The sequence below is a fragment of the Triticum aestivum genome, chromosome 7D (assembly GCF_018294505.1).
Source record: "Triticum aestivum cultivar Chinese Spring chromosome 7D, IWGSC CS RefSeq v2.1, whole genome shotgun sequence".
NCBI lineage: Eukaryota > Viridiplantae > Streptophyta > Magnoliopsida > Poales > Poaceae > Triticum > Triticum aestivum.
This window is the reverse complement of record NC_057814.1, coordinates 59,444,168-59,459,446: the sequence shown is the minus strand read 5'-3', so window position 1 is coordinate 59,459,446 and position 15,279 is coordinate 59,444,168. Positions and strand designations below refer to the sequence as shown.

Genomic DNA, 15,279 nt, shown 5'->3' with positions numbered 1-15,279 from the left:
CCCAGTCTCTGCATCAATCGCTGCACACAACGATTTATTGCAGAATTCAAGCGTTTAAGGTTTACAGCTGACTTCTCTTGTGCTAGTATTTTGTTAACCCGAGAGGATATCATGCCGGTGTCGCCGGAGCAGCTCATGGCAGTCCCGCCTCTCTTTCTCAGATCACATGTTTCTGGTACGCATCATGTCCTTGTGCCAGCGTTGGATCAAGTCGTCCCATGCATGAAGCATTTACCGTTCATGCCATATTGTCCTGCCCTTCCATGAAGCATGAACACTACCTCCTTCTTCTGTGTGTGTATCCACTGCTTTGCCACCGGCTCCCCCTGCTCTGCCGCCGGCTCCCCTGCCCTGCCGCTGTCATGGTTGGACACAAGTAGCCAGGTAGGGAGCTGATCATATTTGGACGCTGATTACTTGCATTTGTTAACTCAGGCCATGTTGGAGAGGAGGCCACAGCTGTGGAAACAGAAGCATCGTGGGAAGGCGTTCATGGCACTAATTTTCTTCCCGGTGATCGTGCTCCTCAGCGGCAGTAGCCGAACAATGTCGGGCCTATCGACATCAGCGCTTATCCCTCCGGTGGAGCGTAACTTGCCGGTTTGGCACCGGCCAATCATCGTCCAACGGGGCAATGTAAGTCTTTTCATTCTGCTCGACAGTGCCTTAGTTTGGAGTTAGATAAGATAATCATAATTAGACTTCGAGTTATGATCTTATGGTATAAAAGGAGTCGTTGGGTTTGCCAAACAGAATATCCTTTTATTAGGAATAGGTCGTGAAGAGTGAACTAATTATCCTCTTTCTAGGGTAGGTCCAAAATACTAGTTTCTTTTGTAGAATGATGATAATCAAATTGGCAAAGTTTTCGTTTTCTTAGGTTGTATCTACTGTTGAGACCAATCGAAATCTTCTTGAATGTGATTGAATTTATAAAATTATCATGCATAGCTAATACACCTAATCATAATTTTGCACCTCTTCTTTATGTCTCCAGAAGCTGCTTCAACGTATCAACCAGATGGAGGAGGAAGAGCTGGCCATGGGAAGGAATGGCACGACCCAATGGAGCAAAAGCAGAGTCCAGACCGTTGCCGATGTGGTCCGCTCAGATGTTGACAGGGGTAATGCTTCTCTCTGTCTGAGCCCTCCTCCTTGATTCATGGATATTTTCCCTAATTTCTTCTTCAAAACCAGGTGACAAAGAAGTGCAAATGAAGAATATCCTGGAGTCGAAGCCCATGGCCTCACAATTCCCTAGGTAATCGTTGCATCCAAACGAAATGTGCTGTCTTGCCCTTCTATGAATGAAAAATAGATGTGTGTAACCTGTTTTTTGTTCCTTGTATGCAGTTCCGCTACAAAGCAGGGGATACCGGAGTTCTTTAAGGATGAATCTCTTGAGAGACCTAAGTTTGCTTCTCTCACAACGCTAGGGTCCATGGACAGGAACAACTCAGGGCCTATTGCTGGTATCTTGCGACATATGATGGGCCAAAATGTGACATATGCTCTTCTTAATCACACGGAATATTTTGAGTTGGTTCCATTGGAGGAATTCAACTCGGGGAGCAGTGACTATGTTAATTACTCAGAGACAGAGCCCAATGTGCTTATTGAAGTTCTAATAACTACCTTTGCAGGTACATTCTTTCTCTTAGAATTCTGATCCTTAGATTAATGGTAGAGTTTCACCCTGTGTCCTCCTTTAGCTGTTGTCAACTGCGTCAGAAGTACCTAGTGGCTAAACTAGCTTGCTAAAACGCCTTATTTTGTGGAACAGAGGAAGTAGCATTTGGTGTACAGAATTAGTCACTATCTCTGAAACTACAATCCCGTTTTGGCTATGTTGCTGTAGGCCGCCTATACTTGTTCGTTTTATTGCACTATATGCATCCTGATTGTTTTTTAAGAACAGGAAAGATTATTGAATCCTTTCTATATGTATGTATGCAGCTGGGATAATTGTGTGGTTGATATGTACAACGATGAACATCAAGCCTGTGATCTCTAGATGCTTGGGCAAGGATGTACGCATTCTGATTGCTGTTGCTGTTGTGCTCGCGTCTTCCACGCATGTGCGGTCTGCTCCTGAAGATATTCCACCTGTCGTGGCCACAGTTTTCGGCGAAGGAGTGGATTCATACGACCCATTTCTCAATGTTATGCACACGTTGCTAGAAGCAAACACAGAACCTGGTTAGTACGGCCACTAATTTCTTCCTCAAGAGAAGCAGCCAGGACCGCCAGCTTGGTGGATCAGTGTCGAGGTGAAAGGTGAAGATATTGGACGCAGTGCCCTCATGTATTTCAGATCAGATAATATATACCTCGTTGGATTTATGAGTGGATATGGCACACTATACTGCATGGACGATGCAACAGAAATGTTTCCACAGGGCTGCACCCCGTTGGGTTTCACAGGCAAATATCATGATCTCACAGGTCGAGAAAACAAACAAGATGATCTTAGTCCATTTCTGCGAACCGGGCTTTTAGGAAGGACAGCAGCCCGATATGCAGCAAATATTCTTGTGGAGTACGGGGTTACTATAAAGGCGCCGGAACTTGCTAAGAGAGCCTTGCTTATCTACACTCTTATGATCCCAGAGGCGCTACGATTTAAGCCCATCCGCAATCAAATCAAGCAAAGTTGGTTACACCCAATGACCCTAACACCGGAGCAATACAACATTGTCTTCGCATGGCAGGATATGTCGGAATTATTTTGTCGTGGGGACGACATAACCGATCAAACTCCAGTATGGACTAAAGGATCAAAAGGCTCGCCATGGCTAACATAGAAAATCGACAGGATATTATCAATACTCTTGATTTTGTGAAATACGAGAAGCACTGCAAGAAGTTCAGGAAGGAAATTCCATAGTATCCTCGGTTCGTTGATTTCCTAATGGAGTAAGATCAACCACTGGCTTAATTACCTGTTTGTTCATTGTGGTATGTGTTTGACCAGTTAGATATACTCTCATATTCTATATTTGTCAGTAAACTTGGCATTGTAATGAGGAACATCTTTGACATACCACTACTAGGGAAAAGTCTAGCAGCAGCGCGGGTTTTAGGTATATTAATAGCGCGGAGACCGGCGCTACTAATAAGGCGCTACAGCTAACACTTAGCAGCAGTGCGTGGCCGCACGCGCTACTGGTAAACAAGTGTAGCAGCAGCGTGCTTCGTGCAAACTCGCTACTCCTAATAGCTCTAGTGTGCTTGGGCTGGACGCGCTACTGCTACTGTCACGCTGTTGCTAACTTTCTCCACTCGCTACTGCTAATTTTAATAGTTTTTGTTTTTTTTCTGCATATTTGTTTTGTATTTGAACAGGCTTTATACAAGAACCTTTAACAGATACAAATGTCATCATGTTAGACATACAAATGGCTGTGAGGCCACAAATGTAATCATAGCATATACATACAAATAGTCTCATCATAATCATCATCCAACACAAAGTGGTATCTCGTCATCATCTCGAAAATAGCGATACAAGTCTCGATTACTTGCAACTACATCGTCATCCATCTAAACAATGATATACGCGAGAATAGCTATCACTATGAGTGGAAGCGGAACTATGCAGTACATGAGCTCGTATCCCTCTCTCGCATTAGCGTGAACCTAAACTAACTACTGGGTGTCGCTCGGAAACCGGAAACCGGTACACTGGGCCAGACACTCCGGCCACTCGTCGTATATATACTCCTGGCATCGCACTTCGTCGCCATCGATGATCTATGCACCTGCGTCGTCACATGAGTCGATGATATGCAACATATATAGTTGAGCAACAGAAATAAACATACTTGGCAAAAATAGAAGCAACATATCATAAGCATAAATAACAAAGTTCATCTTACCCAAAATGCCCTAACTAGAGTGATCCTCGCTAGTCAAGGAGGACGGTTTAATTACATCACAAATAAAGTTTCGTCATGCATAACTCAAAGTTTCGTCATACAGAAAGTATGGACTAAACGGACACATTGTCTTATATCGACAATCACTCCAACATGTGGAGCCATCCATCCAAGTCAGGGAGATAGTCCCCGAGCTTAGTGAAAGGCTTCAGGTCGAGACGTTGAGTATCTACGCGTGTTCGGACGTCTTCGCGCGACATTTGTCCTTCTTCGTAGAACATCCCTGTTTTTTCGACGACCTCCTTCATGATGATTTGGGCAAGTTCGCGTTGGATGTTATAGAAATCAGCTCGAAGTCGATGATCCTCGATATCTCCTAAGTTCTTTGCCCATTGCAGAATATGGGCATCGCCGGATCTAGGTGACATGCGAAGATTCTGGTGATCCCGTCTGTACTCCAGCCTGTGGTGTAGGACATAGAATCCATCATTAAGAGAATCACTCGGTTGCTGGATGCAGCAGAAGTCGGTCTTATGGCCAAAGGCGGCCCTGCCGTCCCTGCTTGTCTTCTTGTCTTATGGCCGAAGGCGGCCCTCGGTCTCTTCCTATGCTTCTTTACCGGAAGGTTGTCCATAATATCCGGAGGCGGCAATTCAGGCACCGACTCATGACACTCAAACCCTGAGTAGGCGCCAGTATAGACATACTGTTGAGTGCCATCGTCATCCTCATCCTCATCCATGGCGACGTCATCAGCGACTAATGGAGCCTCTTCCTACCCCGTCCGCTATCACCCAGCCCGATACCCGACGCTAATTGGGTAGGTGGGGTGTTGATGTTCATACCATGCTGAGGTTGCATGCTCGTGGGTGTGCTCGCAGCCGCCTCCAGACGAAGTAGACTCTTTGGCCACAACATGACCCACTGACGAAGCTATGTACCCAGGGTAGGGTTACAGGCCTGACCTAGACACCCTCCCTAAGGACATTACCCTAAAGTCAGAAGCATTGGAGGGGTATCATCATCCACTCGACATAAGACATTCCACTCGGAAGGATCAAAGCACTCGACCATACCAGAAAGCACTCGACGCATAGAAGATCAAAGGTTACTCTGCAACAACGGCCGAGCGTTCACTCTATAAACTTAATGGTCATTTAATACCTTTTACTGCTGGCGTTACCTGTAACGTCCTACCTTAATGTACATTGAACCCTTGGCGTCATGGGTTGGCTGGGGTCCTGGCGCACTCTATATAAGCCAACCCCCTCCACTGGCACAAGGGTTCGCACCCCTGTAATCACATACACACATAATCCAGTCGACCGCCTCCGGGCTCCGAGACGTAGGGTTGTTACTTCCTCTGAGAAGGGCCTGAACTCGTAAAACACTTGTCAACAACTTCAGCATAGCTAGAACCTTGCCTCTCCATAACCTACCCCCCTTTCTACTTTCAGCATTAGTACCACGACAGTTGGCGCCCACCGTGGGGCAGGTGTTTTAGCGTTTTTCCGGTGAAAGTTGCATTTTATCCGACTCCCATCATCATGGTTTACGGTGGAGGTTTGGCCGAGGGTCGCGAGATCCGTCTCGGCGCGCTCACCTTCGTCGCCGACGACTCCGCTTGGCTCCAGGAGGCTCCACTCGACATCGACGCGCTCCCTGTCCGCGGGGCAACGCACTTTCGCGCGTGCGTCCATGGCGTTTTCCTCCATCAGCCGTCGACTCAGTATCGGTCGGCTCCTGTGGCGTCCTCACTCCCCGCTACCCGCCGTCGCAAGCGTTCCGGTCGGTCGCGGCTCCAGTAGGTGAGGCACGCGGTGGCCCGCCAGTCGGCCGTCCCACAGGTCGCGGCAATCGAGCCCGACGAAAATCTCTACATCCTGTTCGACCTGTCGACTGGCTCCTTCGAGACCGCATCCGAGTGTGGTAGCAGTGACCCCGCGGTGGAAGTCCTGATGGTCGATGGACCACAGAGTCCTCCAGGCTTCGACCGCAATGGTGGTGGTAACGGTGGCGGCGATCCGTCGCGGGTTCACGAGGAGTACCGCCCCGAGTCTTTTTCTTCATGGTGGTGGTAACATGGATGCACTTCACACTCCTATCGTTAGAGAGACCCCCGAGGCCCTGGCCTTGGAGGAAGCACGCCTAGCCAACTTGGTTGAGCGCACTCGACTGGACAACCTCCAGCACGCACTGGACGAGCGTGCTCGGGAGCGACGTCCAGAATCCAGTCGACGACAACTTTTTCCGCCTCCAACTCAGGTATATCGAACTCCGATTCAGAATCTTGCAGCAGTGACCCGAATAGCAGAGTCGATCCAGCATTCTCAGCCAGAGGCTGGCAGAGGCTTAGTGCAGATCAGAGATTTGCTCCAGGCAGCTGGAGAGCTGAACACAACAGTGTCCCAATCACGGAATAGGATTCACAGCAGGTCAGCAAGAGCAGACACAGTTCAGTCGGCCCATAGCCCAATATCGCCCTTGCGGCGTGAGGGACGTGGAGACCGGAGAGATCAGTACAGGCACCATGAGCAGCCAGATTACCGAGTCCCTGATGATCAGTGTCGAGTGCCCACCCCTCCTCCGAGGAGTGGGTCTTATGCGCCTCGGCAGCACGATGACAGACGTCCTCCGAGTGGTGGACGAAGAATTCCAGTCGACCCCAGAGAGGCAGGTTTTGATGCGAGGTCCATCCTCGTTCAAGGTCTGGTCGACAGGAACAGAGCATACAGAGAAGGCCCTGATAGAGATCACCCGACTGGAAGCAGAGCGCATGTTTCCGGTCCCGAGTGCTTCAGCAGAGCCATCAGAGCAGCAGTGATTGCTCCCAACTTCAGGTTGGCGACTTGAGTCAGTAAGTTTACCGGATCGTCCAAGCCCGACACTTGGCTTGAGGACTACCGAGTGGCTGTGCAAATTGGTGGAGGAAATGATGATGTGGCCATGAAACACCTTCCTTTGATCCTGGAAGGCTCAGCCAGGGCGTGGTTGAATCAGCTGGCGCCTGGCAGCATAGACAGTTGGGAAGAGTTGGCCCGAGTGTTTGTCAGAACCTTCGAGGGCACATGCAAACGACCGGCGGGGTTGACAGAGTTACAGTCTTGTGTACAGAAGCCGGGTGAAACCTTGAGGGATTATATCCAGAGGTGGATCACTTTGAACCACACTGTAGAGGGTGTGTCAGATCACCAAGCAGTTTGCGCCTTCAAAGAGGGCGTCAAGTACAGAGAGTTGAACTTGAAGTTTGGTCGGACTGGGGACATGTCCCTGAGTCGAATGATGGAAATTGCCACCAAGTATGCTCACGGTGAAGAGGAAGACCGACTCCAGAGCGGCAAGCATAAAACAGTCGCCCAGGATACCGGAGGAGCAAACTCCAGTCGGAAGTAGAAGCGGAAGGCCGAACCAGGAGCTCCTGGTGAAGCCTTGGCAATAACCCAAGGAAAGTTCAAGGGGGGCAATGGAACCCCAAGAAAGTAAAGGATCAAGATGGAAACGATGTGTTGGATTTACCATGCCATATTCATACCAAGAAAGATGAAGAGGGTAATTTCATTTACCCCAAACATACCACTCGACAGTGTCGGCTCCTGATCCAGCAGTTTCACGATAAACAGCCCAAAGAGAAGGAGAAGGAGTCGGACAAGGGTGATGACAGGGATGAAGATGATGATGGTTTTCCCAATGTCAATTCCACTCTGACGATTTTTGCTGATGTTGAAAGAAAAAGTCGACTGAAAGTAATAAACAGAGAAGTGAACATGGTTGCCTCGGCAACACCGAGCTATTTGAAGTGGTCCCACACTGCCATTACATTCGACCAGTCTGATCACCCAGCGCACATCGCCACCCCCGGGAGGCAGGCGTTGGTGGTCGACCCAGTGGTTGAAGGCACCCGAATGACTAAGGTGCTTATGGATGGTGGTAGCGGCCTGAATATCCTGTACGTTGAGACCTTGAAGGGGATGGGCATTCCGATGTCCAAGCTTAGCATGAGCAATATGAGCTTCCACGGCGTTATCCCTGGCAAGAAGGCTGAATCACTCGGCCAAATTGCACTTGATGTGGTTTTCGGTGATTCCAAGAATTACCGGAAAGAGAAGTTGACATTTGAAGTGGTAGATTTCCAGAGTGCCTAAAATGCTATCTTGGGCAAGCCCGCATATGCGCGTTTCATGGCTCGACCGTGTTACGTGTACCTCATGATGAAGATGCCTGGTCCTAAGGGGGTGATCACTGTCACTGGCAATCGGCAGAAGGCGGAAGAGTGCTTTCAGAAGGGCTCAAAGATCGCCGATGCACAAATGGCAGTTGTAGAGTTGCAAGAGTACCGGAAAAATGCAGATCCGAGTGATTTGCTGCGATCCAAGAAGCCTGCACCCGACTCTGCATTTCAGTCGTCCGGTGAAACCAAGCCAATTCATATTCACCCGACCGACCCTGATGCTGCCCCGACTCATATTTCAACCACCGTTGATAGCAAATAGGAAGAAGCGCTCATCCAGTTCCTCCGTGAGAACTGGGACATCTTCGCATTGAAGCCTTCTGACATGCCGGGTGTACCCAGGGGACTGGCTGAGCACCGTTTGCGAGTTGACCCAAAAGTGAAACCGGTTAAGGAACATCTTCGACGGTCCACCGTGCAGAAGAGGAAAGCAATTGGTGAGGAGGTGGCTCGGCTCCTGACAGCTGAGTTCATCAGAGAAATCTACCACTCCGAGTGGCTCGCCAATGTTGTCATGGTCCCCAAGAAGGACGATTCACTCCGCATGTGCATTGACTTCAAGCACATCAATCGGGCCTGCCCGAAAGATCATTTTCCTCTCCCCCGTATCGACCAAGTCATCGACTCAACTGCGGGGTGTGAGAGAGTGTCTTTTCTGGACGCCTATTCCGGGTACCATCAGATCCGACTATATGGACCCGACGAGATAAAAACAGCGTTCTTTACTCCATTTGGATGCTTCTGTTATGTCACCATGCCATTCGGCCTGAAGAACGCTGGAGCCACATTCATGAGGATGATTCAGAAGTGCCTGCTCACTCAAATCAGTCGGAATGTGGAGGCATACATGGATGACATTGTGGTCAAGTCACGAAAGGGCTCCGACCTGTTGGCTGACCTCGCAGAAACCTTTGCAAACCTCAGAAGGTATGATATCAAGCTCAGTCCGGCAAAGTGCACATTTGGAGTTCCTGGTGGAAAGTTACTCGGCTTCCTCGTTTCCGAACGAGGGATCGACGCTAACCAGAGAAAGTTGGTGCCATACTCCGAATGAAACGCCCTGTGCGTGTGCATGATGTCCAAAAGCTAACTGGATGTTTGGCCGCCCTGAGTCGATTCATTTCTCGCCTCGGTGAAAAGGCATTGCCTCTTTACCAACTGATGAAGAAGGCTGACAAGTTCGAGTGGACTGATGAAGCTGACGCAGCGTTTGCAGAGCTCAAAGCCCTGCTTTCCACCCAGCCGGTGCTCGCTGCCCTAATTAGCAAGGAACCTTTACTGCTTTATATTGCAGCCACTGGACAAGTTGTTAGCACTATGCTCACGGTCGAGCGAGATGAAGAAGGAAAGGCATACAAAGTTCAGCGCCCAGTGTACTATCTCTCCGAAGTTCTGACCCCATCAAAGCAAAGATATCCACATTATCAGAAGCTTGTGTATGGGATATACATGACCACGAAGAAGGTTGCTCACTATTTCTCTGATCATTCCATTACAGTCGTCAGCGACGCACCACTATCAGAGATCCTGAATAATAGAGATGCAACTGGTCGAGTGGCAAAGTGGGCGATTGAACTCCTTCCCTTAGGCATTGAGTTTGAAGCAAAGAAAGCAATCAAATCCCAAGCAATAGCAGATTTCTTGGCCGAGTGGATCGAACAACAACTGCCGACTCAAGTTCACTCGGAGCACTGGACCATGTTTTTCGACGGCTCTAAGATGTGGAATGGTTCCGAAGCTGGGGTAGTATTGGTATCCCCCCGAGGAGACAAACTCAGCTATGTACTCCAGATTCACTTTGATTCCTCTAATAATGAAGCTGAATATGAGGCACTTTTATACGGGTTGCGTATGGCCATTTCACTCGGCGTCCGTCGCCTCATGGTCTACGGCGACTCAGATTTAGTGGTCAATCAAGTGATGAAGGAGTGGGATGTCAGAAGCCCAGCCATGACTGGTTACTGCAATGCAGTAAGAAAGCTGGAGAAGAAGTTTGAGGGGTTGGAGCTCCATCACATACCCCGACTGAAAAACCAAGCAGCTGATGATATGGCAAAGATAGGTTCCAAGAGGGGAGCCATTCCCAGCAATGTATTCTTGGAACATATTCATTCACCTTCAGTACAAGAAGATCCCTTCACTGAAGAGCCCCCACAACCGAAGAGTGCCACAGATCTGACTGAAGTAGAAGTTCCCACCGTGGTCGACTTGATCATGGAGGTTTTGGTCGTCACTCCCGACTGGACGGTACCGTATATTGCATACATTCTCAAGAAAGAACTCCCAGAAGATGAAGAAGAGGCTCGGCAGATCGTCCGTCGATCCAAAGCCTTTACAGTGATCAGAGGGCAGTTTTTCAGAGAGAGTGTGACTGGAGTCTGTCAGAAGTGTATAACACCAGAAGAAGGTTGAGTGATCCTCAATGGTATCCACTTGGGGACCTGTGGTCACCATGCGTCCTCTCGGACCATCGTTGCCAAAGCATACCGAGCAGGTTTTTACTGGCCGCGAGCGAATGAGATGGCGAAGGAAATAGTCGACAAGTCCGAAGGTTGCCAGTTTTACTCAAACATGTCTCACAAGCCTGCATCTGCCTTGAAGACCATTCCACTCATCTGGCCTTTTGCAGTCTGGGGTTTGGATATGGTTGGACCTCTCAGAACTGGAAGAAGCGGCTTTACTCATGTGCTTGTGGCAATCGACAAATTCACCAAATGGATTGAGGCCAAGCCTATCAAGAACCTTGAAGCCAGCACTGCTGTTACCTTCATCAGAGAGTTAACGTTCAGATATGGTGTTCCACACAGCTTCATCACTGACAATGGATCGAACTTCGATTCTAATGAGTTCAGAGCTTTCTGTGCTTCCCAAGGTACTCGAGTCGACTATGCTTCAGTCGCCCATCCCCAGTCGAATGGACAAGCTGAAAGAGCAAACGGATTGATTCTTAAAGGATTGAAACCCCGACTGATGCGTGACCTCAAACATGCGGCAGGGGCATGGGTCGATGAACTTCCATCAGTGCTGTGGGGATTGAGGACAACTCCAAATCGGTCGACTGGCCGAACTCCATTCTTCCTGGTTTATGGAGCTGAAGTTGTACTTCCGAGTGACTTGCTTCACAATGCTCCCCGATTAGAGCTTTTCTCAGAAGACGAAGCAGAGCAAGCACGGCAAGATGCAGTTGACCTCCTGGAAGAGGAAAGAGAGATGGCAGTGATCCAGTCGACCATCTATCAGCGGGACCTGCGTCGATTCCACGCCAAAAACGTGAGAGGTCGAGCGTTTTTAGAGGGAGATTTGGTTCTCCGAGTAGATCAGCAGAAACCACACAAGCTTGCTCCTGCCTGGGAAGGCCCCTTCATCGTCACCAGAGTGCTCCACAACGGAGCATACCATCTATACAATGTCGAGCATAAGAGAGACGAGCCCCGAGCTTGGAATGCGGAGCTGCTCCGCCCCTTTTATAATTAAGAACTCAGTCGGTTGAAATGTAATAAAAGATACCTTTGTAGTTTTGATTATCAAAGACAAGAGCTTTTCGGTATGTCAAAATGTTTGTTGTTGCTTATATTTGTGTCTAAAATCCCCAGTGGCTGACTTAGCCGCGAATCCGTTTCGCCTAAGTTTTCAAAATCTTACCGAGTGGAGAGCCAGACTCCCACTCGGGTGCTTAGTCGCGAATCCGATTCGCCTAAGTTTCAAAAAAAAATCCTACCAAGTGGTGAGCAAGCCTCTCACTAGGGGGCTTAGCTGCAGTCTAGTACTCGCCTAAGTGACGAAAATCCTCCCGAGTGGTGAGCAAGCCTCTCACTCGGGGGCTTAGCTGCAGTCCAGTACTCGCCTAAGTGACGAAAATCCTACCGAGTGGTGAGCAAGCCTCTCACTCAGGGGATTAGCTGCAGTCCCGTACTCGCCTAAGTTACGAAAATCCCACCGAGTGATGAGCAAGCCTCTCACTCGGGGGCTTAGCTGCAGTCCCGTACTCGCCTAAGTTACGAAAATCCCACCGAGTGATGAGCAACCCTCTCACTCGGGGGCTTAGCCGCAGTCCCGTACTCGCCTAAGTTACGAAAATCCCACCGAGTGATGAGCAAGCCTCTCACTCGGGGGCTTAGCTGCAGTCCCGTACTCGCCTAAGTTACGAAAATCCCACCGAGGGATGAGCAACCCTCTCACTCGGGGGCTTAGCTGCAGTCCCGTACTCGCCTAAGTTACGAAAATCCCACCGAGCGATGAGCAACCCTCTCACTCGGGGGTTAGCTGCAGTCCCGTACTCGCCTAAGTTACGAAAATCACACCGAGTGATGAGCAACCCTCTCACTCGGGGGCTTAGCTGCAGTCCCGTACTCGCCTAAGTTACGAAAATCCTACCGAGTGTTGAGCAACCCTCCCACTCGGAGGCTTAGCTGCAGTCTCGTACTCGCCTAAGAATTAAACACGGTCCGAGTAAGATCCGATCTGCTCCTCTGACAAAGATTACAAGGTGCGGGTCGACAACGACCTTCTCCTCTGAGCTACGCCACAAGTACAATGTGCGCTCCATCCTTATCCGCAAGGACGACGAGGCGTAGGTCGACTGCGACCTTCTCCTCTGAGTTGCGCCACAAGTACAACGTGCGTTTCATCCCAATCAGCAAAGACGACGAGGTGCAGGTCGACTGGGACCCTCTCCTTAAAGCTGCATCTCAAGTTAAAAATCATCCGAGTGAAGAACCAGTTCCACTCCGAGAACAAAACACAAGCAAATTCAGAGATAAGCCAAGTTCGGATACGTCTTAAAGTGTTCCAAGACCACGGACAAAAGTACTCAGGCTCCAAGCCTGAAAGAGTTTTACGGTTACAGGATCACTCGGCATTCCAAGGAAAATTTAAGGAAAAGTACTCGGGCTCCAAGCCCGAAAGAGTTTCACGGTTACAGGATCACTCGGCATCCCGAGGCAAATTTAAGGTACGGCATAAAGTTTTTTACTCCTCAGTAGGAGGACTAGCAGGCTCAACAAACTCACCCAAGTCGATTTCGTCCGCGATCCGAGTGGCTGCGTCAATAAAGGTCTCCAGGAAGGATTGGAAGTTGAGCTTCTTGGTGTTGGCAACCCTGAGCGCTGCAAGCTTGTCTTCCTTCACATCCTTGCAATGGACCCGGACTAAGGACAAGGCCACATCAGCACCGCAACGGGCAGAAGATTTCTTCCACTCTAACACTCGGTCTGGGATTTGGTTGAGTCGGACCATCAGGGACTCCAAATCATTCTGAAGGGTGGCTTTGGGCCAGTGAGCAGTGTCGACTCGGGAAACCGCCACTTTCAGACGAGCGATGTAGTCGGTGACGCTTGACAGGCTGGATTCCAGTCGGAGCACGTGCATGGCAGCTTCATCTTTGATAGGGGAGTTGATGGGATCCAAGCTCATCTCGACTCGCCCGGTCTCCTCTTCGAAGTTCGGACAGAATTCTGTGTGCAAAAACGAGAAATGAGTCGACGGTGGCATGATGAGTCGACAACGACAAAGCAATCGGAAAAGGAATACCTTCAAGCATGAGAGACAGTTTCTGGGCGAGCCCTCCCAGATAAACCTCCGGCTCGTTCCTCTTTTGCGCCAAGTCGCTGGCTTTGTTCGTCAGTGCGTCCTTGTCCTTCTTCAGTCGAGTGGATTCTTTGTTAGCTTCATCAAGCGCAGTCTTCAGCCTGGCATTCTCCTCCTCAAGCTTGCCGACTGAAGCCAGCTTCTCCTCAGCAAGTTTGGTCTTCACAAGAGCTGCTTTCTGCGCCTCACCCAGATCATGGTCTTTCTTCTCCAGAGCCTCCTTCATTTTCTTTGCGCAGTCTTCAGCCTGGCGTTCTCCTCCTCAAGCTTGCCGACTGAAGCCAGCTTCTCCTCAGCAAGTTTGGTCTTTGCAAGAGCTGCTTTCTGCGCCTCAGCCAGATCACGGTCTTTCTTCTCCAGAGCCTCCTTCATTTTCTCTGCAAGAGATGATAGTCGAATCAAAGCAAGGAATGGGAAGACAGGGCAAAGACAGTAAACAAAATTCTCACCAAACGTACCAGCTGCTCCGTCCAGGGCCTTCTGTAGGTTCTCTTGGGCAAGCTTCAGGTCCAGGTCGAGCTGGATCTGCTTCTTTTCCAGCTCGACGTAACGAGCCCCGAGCTCACAAGATTTCTACAAAAATGAGCAGTCAGTCGACGAGCCTACAGTTTAATTGCTTCTGAGCAATGAAGAACAATTCCAACAATTCTAAGACTACTGCCGGATCAAACATCCAACAGTAGTCTCAGGGACTACACCCAATGGGTGCACTTAGCATGCCCCCACTGGTACAATTTCCACTCGGCGAGGTCCGTCCAGACCGAGTAAAAAAAAGAGACAGAAGAGCCAAGTTGTTTTCAGACCGTAGTCGACTGCCCGCCGTCGACCATGCCCCCACCGGTTTAGTTACCGCTCGGCATGGTACGCCCAGGCCGAGTGAAGAATTTAGCTACTCAGACCATAGTCGACTGCCCGCAGTCCATGGTCTCAGGGACTACACCCAGTGGGTGCACTCAGCGTGCCCCCACTAGAAGTTCAGTCGATTCAACTTAGTCGACTCAAGATAAAGGATTTCTCAAAGACAAATTAGAAATACCCAGTGGGTGTACAGACCCAAAACACAGACATATGAAAAGAGTTTGAAAAGGGTTTTCAAGTACCATATCCTAACAGAACAAGCTGAGGAGTCGGAAGATCATCAACTAACCTGGACATTGCTCTGGAGAGCTGAACTGGCATCATAGGCAGCCTGGCTAGCCTCCCGGACCACCTTCATCTACTCCATCATAAGGCCCGCCTGGCGTATAGCCTCCTTGGCAGCCCCCACTTGGTCTTCCGGGATGTGGTGCACGGCGAAGAGCGAAGGAGCGTCAATCGGAGGCGGCGCAGTCAACGACGAAGGCCGGGCACTCGTCAATGGTTCAGCAAAGGTGACGGCAGTCCGAGTGGTGTTGCCTCCCTCCTGGGCCGCCGACTCCGTCACGGGCGTCGACTGAGGCACCTTCCCTACTGGCGCCTTCCTGTTCCTCCGAGTCCACAGGGGCGCTTCATCATCGTCGTCTGGGAGGTCAATGACTTGGGGTGGAGCTGCAGAGAGAATCAAGCATGAGAAATTCAATCGACCAATAGTACGTCCGAGTAAACCAA

General features: G+C 49.8%; 1 pseudogene; it reads left to right on the top strand.

Moving 5' to 3' along the window:
• The first annotated feature begins 270 nt into the window (after positions 1-270).
• LOC123164679 (uncharacterized) lies at positions 271-2,804 on the top strand (annotated as a pseudogene).
• The last annotated feature ends 12,475 nt before the right edge of the window (positions 2,805-15,279 follow it).